General features: G+C 38.9%; 1 long non-coding RNA gene across 1 annotated transcript in view; it reads left to right on the top strand.

Moving 5' to 3' along the window:
• Positions 1-4,557: 4,557 nt before the first annotated feature.
• LOC126825541 (uncharacterized) overlaps positions 4,558-10,730 on the top strand; it is a 64,336-nt gene continuing 58,163 nt past the window's right edge. The window contains exon 1 of the long non-coding RNA XR_007682038.1: positions 4,558-4,824. This is a non-coding gene — a long non-coding RNA (uncharacterized LOC126825541). The remainder of the gene's footprint in view (positions 4,825-10,730) is intronic.

Here is a 10,730-nt window from a genome sequence, read left to right as displayed (position 1 = left end):
GTGGGCCTTCCTATCTGACAAATTGAAAGCAAGTATGGCGACTGTTTGGAGCGTTACCTTTTTTTTATTTAATTATTTCCATATTCTATGTAATCGGAGTTCAGCTTTAATGCACACATCTTGTCAAACCTTCAAAGGCTAATATCTTCGCTCGCAATAATTGGAAAAATTAGAATAAAATTTTCAAAATATTCTTTAAGCATTATCTATTTTCGAACTATTATAGCAAGAATAGCTAGTTCTTTATCTAAATCTTACAACAAGGAAAGCTGTCTAGTCGTTCGGATGGGACGAAAAACCGAGGTCCCGTGTACACTTTGGCGTGCACGTAAAAGATCCCTTGGCAGTTGGAATTCGATATAAGAGTAGGCCGTAGTGCCGCTGTCCGGGCAAAATTTCCCTCATAGCACACTGTATGGCGTATGCCCGTCTTCATTAGCCCAGGTTAGGAGCAGAACAGTAGGACGTTAAACCCCATTTCATTTCATTTCATTTATAAAATTTACATAATGTATATTTAATAAATTATTATTTATTATTATTATACATAAAATATTGTAAACAATGAATCTCTAAAAATAGTAATATCGATTCAAAAATGGTTCAAATCCTTTCATTATTTACAAAGATATGTTGAATTTAATGTTCTTCGGTCTGTCTGCTCGTTGTGAAATTAGCCCGGCAAAATTTCTGTTACCGCGAATATGAGACGAAAAAGGGTATTTTGATATAAAGGGCTGACTGAAAAGTTCTAAGCCTATCTGTAAAAGATTTGTACAAAGTCGATGGTTTCCTTTTATTTTTCTTCATAGCCCCCTCCGAGGTACTGTACACATTTTTGCTAATGATGTTGCAAGGTCTGGATGTCGGTCAGGAGGACATTTTCTTCAACCATCCTAAAAAAAAAGTCGTCTACAGCTAGAAAAATGATGAACAACTAGTTTCTTTTCCCTTTTAGAAGCAGGTCTCATCCATGGTTACAAATCTGGCCCAAATATATATAAAAACCTGCACTTGTCACGGGTCGTCAGGAATCTGACACGTTTCTGACCCGCGCCAGTCTTGTAGAAACTTTTGTCATTCCTAAATAATTGGCGATAATTTGCTCAACTCTCTCACGAGAGAAGCCCACAACACTGGCAATATATCTAATGGTCAATCAGCCATGACCATGTCATGCACCGACTGATGTTTTCTTAAATGGTTGCTGCTGATGACCTACCAGTACGCGGGCCATCGTCAAGGCTCCCTCTCTCTCTCTCTCCGCCCACTTCTTTACTGTGGAAAAAGAAGGGGCACCATCCCCTAATGTGGAGACCATGTCGGTATGTATCTGACCATGACTTCCCAGGACGCGGGTCATTGTCAAGGCTCTCTCTCTGCCACACTTAAATTCCGCACCATCCAATTAAGTGGAGACCATATCGGCATGTATCTGTGTTGTGGCTATTCCTTTCGGGTACGTGATGACTCAATCTGATTAAAACACAGATCCTATTTCGTTTCGTTTTTTATAGTTCAAAATTTCGTTTCACTTGCATTTACTAAACAAGGATCTGGAAGCGTTCTTATATTACCGGCGTTCTGGTTGAAGTCAGGGATAAGCCAATGAAACGGTCTGTAACGGTGGGTTCTTGGCGTGCTATGCACGGAAATGTGGGTAAACCACTAGAAACATCAACGCTGATTGATTAATCAATGTCTGACTTCATAGGGTCCAAAGGCGCTCGTATGATCCCTGACGCGACTTTCCAGTACAACCTGTCAGATCTTCATGTAGTGTAAGTCATCGAAAGTATAAAAAAAAAACGAAACGAAATATAGATGTGTATTTTGATCGGATTGTTGGTGACTGCACTATAGTCAGTTTTGTCCATTTTTGGTGATTTCAATGGTACTACAGTTCTTCTTATTATTATTATTACATCATATTTATAGTGCGTCCTTTCATATAACATGTCCAGGGGCACTTTACAAAGTGAACATGTAATCATAAATAAACAAGATTATGGACATGTTAACGATTGTTAACAATGTCTATGATTCATTCAATGATTGTACTTGCTGATGAAATAAGTTTGTTTCAACCGAACTGATCTATCCTGTTCAGGCTTAGAATTTTTCAGCCAGCCCTCGTACGCTATAGACGAGGTCAGTGATTCCAGGCCAGCTAAATCAAGTTGAAATGATAAAGTAGCAACCACCATTATCGTGGAGTGTGATTTCTATAGGTAATCACTCAAGGATTATTTAAAGCCGTAAAGCTGATGAAAATAAATATCCCTACTGACACCAAACTTAAAGTTGAAATCAATTTGTACTTTTTCCTGTGTTCATAACGTCAAATTCATGTAGTCAATATTGCTAACCCAAAACTGATATATATTCCTCTTACGTATTTTCAATCTATAGAGATAATTGTTGACCTGTCACCTGAAAAGGGGGGTTGGATGGGCGAATGGTTGACGCGTGCGCGCTGTATCATAAAGTCGGCTATTGAGTCAACTGGCGTGGTTTCGATTGCCCGGTTGTACGTGACAAGGAGTAGGGTCGCCTGTCCAACCTCGTGAGTTTTCTCCGAGTCCTCCGGTTTCCTCCCACGGCTAATGACCACTACGCGTATGCGAATTATTGAAATAAAATTGAACCATATTTTAGTCCCGAAATGACCTAGCCTGTGTCGAGTGGTTAAAATACGTCCACTCAACACATACAGGTCATGTCGGACTAACATATAGTTCAATTTTACTCAATAATTCGAGTGCGCGTAGGGGCCTTTAGAAGAGAGAGGAAACCAGAGGACCCGAAGAAAACCCACGAGGTTAGACAGGTGACCCTACTCCTTCTCACGTACAACCGATGATTGGAAACCACACCAGCTGACTCAATGACATGCCTTATGATACAGACCCCTACGCACAAGCGAATTATTGAAATAAAATTGAACCGTATGTTAGTCCCTGTCTCTGTGACAAAGTCATATTTGGAACGTGTTTAACCAGTTCTATCACATATGTGTTAATGACTGACACCACCAATATTGTCCTTTAAGTGACCGAAAAAATGAAATGAAATGGGGTTTAACGTCCAACCGTTTTGCTCCGAACTGGGCTAATGAGGACGGGCATATGCCAAACAGTGTGCAATGAGGGAAATTTTGGCCGGACAGCGGCACTACGGCCTACTCTCATATCGAATTCCAAATGTCAAGGGATTTTTTACGCGCACGCCAATGTGTACACGGGACCTCGGTTTTTCGTCCCATCCGAACGACAAGTGACCGAAAAGGAAAGACATGGCACATGAATGATTTCATAAAAGATTGAGAATCTTATGATCAATTGAAATTTTGACCAAAACAGTCTTTATAATCATCGACAAGAGTGGGTTTTTTTTGGGGTTTTTTTTTTTGGCAGTTTCAATTATCCATAACTTTGTCAATTATTTGATGAAATCATTTTAATGTTGGAAAAGATGAGTACAGTAGGTTTAGATATAACTTATTTTTCATTGTCGGTACCATTTTAGAATACTTTGGGCGATATTGACGGAATAACGCTCTCTTTTTTCGGTCCTTGTCGGTGACAAGTAGGGCGCGTACACAGTGCTATTTACCAGTAATACTTTGGTATTTTTTAACTAGTAAAATAATTTTATATTTATTACCATTAATCAGTTAGAAATATACTCGCCTTTATCAGGTCACCCACTCGATGTGGTTATCGAGACAGTTATTCTGGGAGAATTACGGGACTTCAGTTTTCCGTCCCACCCGAACGACTAGACATTGTTCCTTGCCAGGCCCTCACACCTGCACCATTATGCAAAGGGTATTTCGGTTTATATTACCCTTTAATAATTCTAATACCTGTATATTTATCTATATCTTCTTTAAACGATATACATGTAGATATTAGTATGGGACAAAAACCCGAGGCCCCATGTGTACGGAAAAGAGCCATTGACAAGTGGAATTCGAAATAAGCGTACGCCATAGCGCCGCTGATGGGACAACATGTCCATCATAGCACACTGTATTTCGTATGCCCGTCTTCATTTGTCTACTCAGTGCAGAAAAGTAGGAGAAAGAAATGATATTTAACGACCACTCGACACAAACTAGGTCATTTCAGGACTAACAGGGTTCAATTTTACTTCAATAATTCGCTTGCGCGTAGGGGTCATTAGCTGTGGGAGTAAAACAGAGGACCCGGGGAAAACCCACGAGGTTGGACATTTCATTTCATTTCAAGTTATATGTGTTGATAAACATGATATACGATTATAATATGGAGATACCAAGCTGTACAGGTAACTGCTGTTTTAATAAGATAATTCTTATAAATTCTAAGATAACGTTACAGAATATGGAATTTCACACACACGGTATTGTCCAGCAGTGTTAGAACATTCATTGATTCCACAGTTACCATTGATGGGGAGTCGCGAAACAATACAATTAAATCACCACGCTCTTACAGATCAATACATGAAATACTGGGGTGCCTGGAAACAGATTACAGGGAATATATGCAGAAAGCGATGACGTCACGTGTAGAACTGTTTACCGTGGGCGCGGTGGGCGAAACGGTCACTTAAACTTCCGTCAGCCCTCATATCGCTCTTTTAAAAGTTTTCTATAGACTGTCGTTACCAAACAAGTTTGAGACATTGGGACCAGCAAAGTTTATCGCTAGATAGTGGACGTCTTTTATACTTTTGGTGGTATTTAGTAAACTTGGAAACACGGAACGAGGAAAAGGGAACATTTAATATTTTCATATTTTGTACGCAGGACAAAGACAGCTATACACTTCACTTAAGGTAAATCAATTTTCTATAATTAAATCTTTGTCGTTGTTGATTGAAAAAAAAATATGCCATATATTCAATATTAATTACGAACATTAAAATATATTTAGTTAAATATCGTTATAGATGAGAATGAGGATTCTCCACGGTTAAAAATAGAAATTACATTACGGAACAATAACTGTCTGGCAGTTTGATTGATCAATTTTAAAAGAAATAAATTACAAACTTTAAAATATATTTAGTTAAATGTCATTACTGATGAGGATACATTCTTTAAACTTTGATGGTATGATGCCCCACGGTTAAAAATAGAAATTATATTACGGATCAATAACTGCCTGTCAATAAATTGTTTGATAATTTTTGAAATAGTTATTGATGAGGATGCATTCTTTAAAATTTGACTGCATGATGCCCCAAGGTTAGAAATAGAAATTACATTACGGACCAGCAACTGCCTTGCAATAAATTGTTTGATTGATAATTTTTGAAATAATTATTTAATAATTTGTCAAGTTATTGATGATTACTGAGCCTTATATAAAATAGATTTCTCTAAGAGTTTACAATATATGTATTATAGATTTACACTGGCTTTCATGTCATCATAGATTTCTGAGGGTTTATAATATATCTATTATAGATTTAATCTGGATTTTATTTCATCATAGATTTTTTTACTTATTTGTATTAGCCAACAGCTGTCTTCATTTGACTTTCATTTTAGTTAAAGAAAGTTTTAATCATGCACCGCCCTTCCCTAAGTTACAACTGAATTTAAGAGAAAGAGAGAGAGAGAGAGTGAGGGGGGGGGGGGTAACGTCCACTCGACACAGCTACATGTAGATCATTTCGGGTTTAACATGGTTCTATTTCATTTCAATTATTCGCTTGCGCTTAGGGGTCTATACCCGTGGGAGAAAACCGGAGGACCCGGAGAAAACCCACGAGGGTGGACATGCGACCCTACTCCTTGCAACGTACAACCTGGGATTCGAAACCACGCCAGTTGACTCAATGACAGACTTTATGATACAGCGCGCGCGTGCTAACCATTCAGCCATCCAACGCCCCCTAATGAAGACGGGACGCGATTTGCGGTGTGTTACCTTTCATCGAATTCCAACTGTCAAGGGTTCATTTACGAGCATGCCAAACGTATACAAGGGACCATCAGGTTCCTGGAGGTTGGGCAGGCGATCGTATTCCTTGTCGCATACAACCGGGGATTCGAAACCACGCCACTCGACTCAATGACAGACCTTCTGTTTCAACGCGCATTCCGCCTCCCGACCTTACTAGACCGAATTTAAAGAAATTTGTCCACAGTCGTATTGTTAATAGTTGGCGCGGTGGCTCAGTGAGTTCGTGTCCGCTGTTGGCCGAGAAAAATCATCGGGATTTTCCAGTGTCGGTTCCCCTTGTCAGAAATGCAAGACAGAGGGCTTAGTTATTCGAATGGAACTGAAAATCGAAGTCCTGTGTTCAAAATGGCGACCGCGTGAAATAACCCCTGACAGTTGGAATTTTACATAAGAGTAGGCCATAGTGCCGCTGCCTGGGCAAAATTTTCTTCATAATATACTGTATTGCGTATTGCAGTCTTCGTTAGCTCAAATAGAGCAGAAAGGTCCGGACGTTAAACCCCATTTCGTTTTATTTCATTTTGTGACATTGTAATTTGTCCAGTCAGTGTTAAATACTACGAAATTAAACTCAATTTCATTTAGTAACATTGTAATTTGGACCTACGAGTGCCATTTGGATGGAATTCCATGGTAAAAATAAGACGATTGTTAACCTCAAGCCCAAGAAATACAAATATCAATTTAAAGGAGCTAAGTCGCTAATATTTTGGACCTAGAGATGAACAAATGTATATACATGTAAACTGATTTACATTCAATCATTTCTGTTTTTACTGTAATTTCTAATCAGTTATATTCGGCGAAATGGCAATCTCTAGCGTCTGGTTATTACAGTCTACATCGATAGTATCTATTTCGCATGTTCTCTAGATAAGAATATAACGTCACCTTTTGACATGACTTGCGAAATATTTCAAACCTCGTTCTTCGAGTCCCTTGTTACAAATGGCGCTGAACCACAATGTACACAATGATAAAATGTTTATTTTGTCTTAAATATTGGAAATCAGGCTCAGAGTTCACAAAACATTCTCAGACTTAAGTTAAGAATTTACTCAAAATTGTTTGCCTTCTTTTAACTAAAATATTACCCTTTATTAAACTGTTGTTGTTTTAATGTATCAGATACACCAATACGAAACTATGTGCAAATTTTGTGTTTCTGAATTAAACAGATTTCTCATAAACAGTGATTGAAAGTTGAGTAAATTCTTGTGTTTCTGAATTAAACAGATTTTTCATAAACAGTGATTGAAAGTTGAGTAAATTCTTAACTTAAGTCTGAGAATGCTTTGTGAACTCGCGGCCAGAAGCTCATCTTTTCCCGGTAAGATCATATCATCAATGTTGATTTAAATTGATAAATAATTCGTGTTTTCAATATTGAAGACTTCGGATGATACCGAGTTAGAGACTTAGTTACTTTAAACTTGCTTGATAACGAGGAGGGTGCTATCGTCAACACGTTGGTTATATAAAAACCAGTAGTTGTTATATAAGATGTGTTATTAGCATGAGAGAGAGAGAGAGAGAGAGAGAGGGGGGGGGGGAAGTCCACTCGACAGAAACCGGGTCATTTCGGGATTAACATATGGTTCAATTTTATTTCAATAATTCGCTTACGCTTAGTGGTCGTTAGCCGTTGGAAGAAACCGAAAGACCCATAGAAAACTCACAAGGTTGGACAAGCGACCCTACTCCTTGTCATGTACAAACGGGAAATCGAAACCACGTCAGTTGACCCAATGACAGACCTTATGATACTGCAGGGACGTGCTAACCATTTAGCCATCCAACCCCCGTATTAGCATTAGATATCAGTTACTAACATGTCCCTTAAACATACATTATGCAAGAGCTAAATCTCCCTATTACAGGTCTTTCTTTAGGCCTGAATTGTTATCTAAATTATTAAATGTACATTTATTAACTTATCCAGACCCAAATCAACTTTCGATCTCATCGCTAGCCAGCGATATTGAGCGGACTGAAATACTTTGAAAAAAAATATTTAACGGATAATCGAAACTTTGTTTTTTTTTATCGTACCAACTTTAGTAATAATGATCGGGGCTAGCCTAACATTCAAAGGCTTATATCTCGGCTCAGAGTTGAGCAATTTGGCTGAAATTTTCAGCATATTCACTTTACGTTATCTTTGTTTTAACTCTTTATCTTATCTTCCATAATGTCTCTTTAAAAAAGTAGAATTTAAACTTAAACTCAAATCTAAATAATCTGTAATTATCAATTTCTGTATTTATCGTCACGTCTTGTCCAACATTGTGTACAACCCAATGTGGTAGAAAAAGATAGAAATCTGACCACAGAGCAAAGAGAAAAACATATTACTGAAACAAGACAGTTCTGGCTTACAATGTTAACAATTGAAATAAATGAAATGAAATGGGGTTTAACGTCCTACTGTTCTGCTCCTATGCTGTGCTAATGAAGACGGGCATACGCCATACAGTGTGCCATGAGGGAAATTTTGCCCGGGCAGCGGCACTATCGCTTACTCTTATATCGAATTCCAACTGCCAAAGGATCTTTTACGCGCATTCCAATGTATACACGGGACCTCGGTTTTTCGTCTCATCCGAAGGACTAGACAGCTGTCCTTGCCAGGCCCACTGTCCTGCATCACTGACAAGGGGGAACGTTAGCAATTGAACATTGAATCAGCCTTTGTAAACATTGACAGATAAAGTCCACTTCGTAAGAGAAATAAATTTTTACCGTAATCAAAAACGACCAGTCATCCTAATATCATTTGGGAAATTATGTTTTTAATCTGTCTGACGGAGACAAAATGTATAATTGTTTAGATCTAGGACTTCAGAATTTCAGAAAAGATTTTGAAAACGAGAATTCCTATCGTGGGCTTTATCAGGGCTCACTTGTTCCTTAGATACTGCTAAAAGCCTCTACGCGCAAACCAATTATTGAAATAAAATTTTACGATAGGTTAGTCCAAAAATTATCTAGTTTATTTTGAGTAGATATTTATCCCATCTCTCTCCGTTTGAGTAGTGTTGGAAAGCTGAATGGTTAGCGTGCGCGCGCTGTATCATAAAGTCTGTCATTGAATCGACTGGCGTGGTTGTACGTGACAAGGAGTAGGGTCGCCTGTCCTACCTCGTGGGTTTTCTCCGGGTCCTCCGGTTTCCTCCCACAGCTAAAGACCCCTATGCGCAAGTTAGGGGTTGCTGGGGTGTTGACAAGGGTTCGAGTAGCGGTGTGGGTATCTATGATATGTTGCCTTGTCGTTTGGATCGATGGAAAACCCAGGCCTACCCGTGTACATATTGCCTTGAACAGACAGTTGGACTAGGCAGAAATGCCGCGTTCCGGGCAGAATTCTTTCTCCCTGATAAACCACAGAAATAACAACACTATGACAATCTTGAAAGTATTGTTTAGGGGTTGGCATGGCCTAGTGGTATAGAACTTTAGCTGGTCGGTCACCTCAGGCTAACGGTCGTGGTTTCGATCTCTCGTGTGAACATATGTGGCTTAGAGATAGGGGCGCCTTCTCAACCTCGTGGGTTCACTCCGGGTACTCCGGTTTCCTACCACACGGAAGACCCCTACGCGTACCGTAAGATAATAAATAGAAGACAACTTGTCTGTGATATCACCCTTAGGTAGAAGCCGACGATAAACACTAATAGGTGAAGAAGTCTTGTCATGATGAGACCCCCATTGTAAAAAAATGTTTTCTGTTATTCCGCGGGGTTAAAGATAATCCCAACATTCGGAGAGCAATTGTTGTAATCAACTTACTGTGAAATACAATGGGGTATAAGGGTGTACCTTTGTGCCCCAGCACCATCTGGGCTTAACCCTTGTGCTTAAAAAAGGGATATTTCGGGACTCCACGACCGTATACTTAACATTTGTGAGGAACTGGTTCATAATTTTCTAGCGATAATTTTATTTAACGTTGAGTATAATGCTACAAATAGAACGGAAGTGAGGCAGTAGTAACATTCATCATTTGGCAAGAAACTACGAGTATTACATTATCAGGCAAAAAGGGTCTTGTCGCCCCCATCCCCCCACCCCACACACACACACTCCCCTTTCTTTCAACATTTTGCCGGTTACAAGTGTCTAATCTGTTCTGCGTTCGGTGCTAAGTTTGTATTTGGAATCTTTCTTACTGATGATATTGTATTGGTCATTCTAGTAATCTAGATCTGAAAAAAATCTAGGTACTCTACTAACCCCATTAAAAGACGATTCTACATGGAAATGAAAATTAAGTTATTTGTAGATCTGTATGGTTTCAAAAATACCTTATAATTCATATCGTCAATGTTAATACCTGAAATATTTTTTTTACTCTGATTGATTATTATTCAGTCTTTATATGAAGCTGTAGTTTGATCGTATTTGAATACAATTATGTGTCCAAAAACCTATTTATGTCTGGGGGTCTTAGATTACCCTTTGTTATGCCGACAATTCTTCTCGTGTGACCTGTCCGAGCAAGGGTTAAGACGACGCGTATACGCCTTGCGGTGGGGGATATTTAACCACACTCGGCAAACCTCTTTAGATTCCCTACATCAAGATGATTTAACCACTGTTATAGGTTCTTTTGTGTGCATGGCGACGAGTACACCACGGCTGATCGTTCTATCCAAACGGCTGGTTGCATTTTACCTTATCGACCAATACCGGGACCAACATGACTATTGAACCAAAGGCCTGCTCGCGTTTATTAATTATAAATTAAGTATAGACGATTACTGATTTAAA

The sequence above is a fragment of the Patella vulgata genome, chromosome 6 (genome assembly GCF_932274485.2).
Source record: "Patella vulgata chromosome 6, xgPatVulg1.2, whole genome shotgun sequence".
In the NCBI taxonomy this organism is placed as follows: domain Eukaryota; kingdom Metazoa; phylum Mollusca; class Gastropoda; family Patellidae; genus Patella; species Patella vulgata.
Note: the sequence above shows the minus strand (reverse complement) of the source record. Positions and strands in the feature narration are given on the sequence as shown.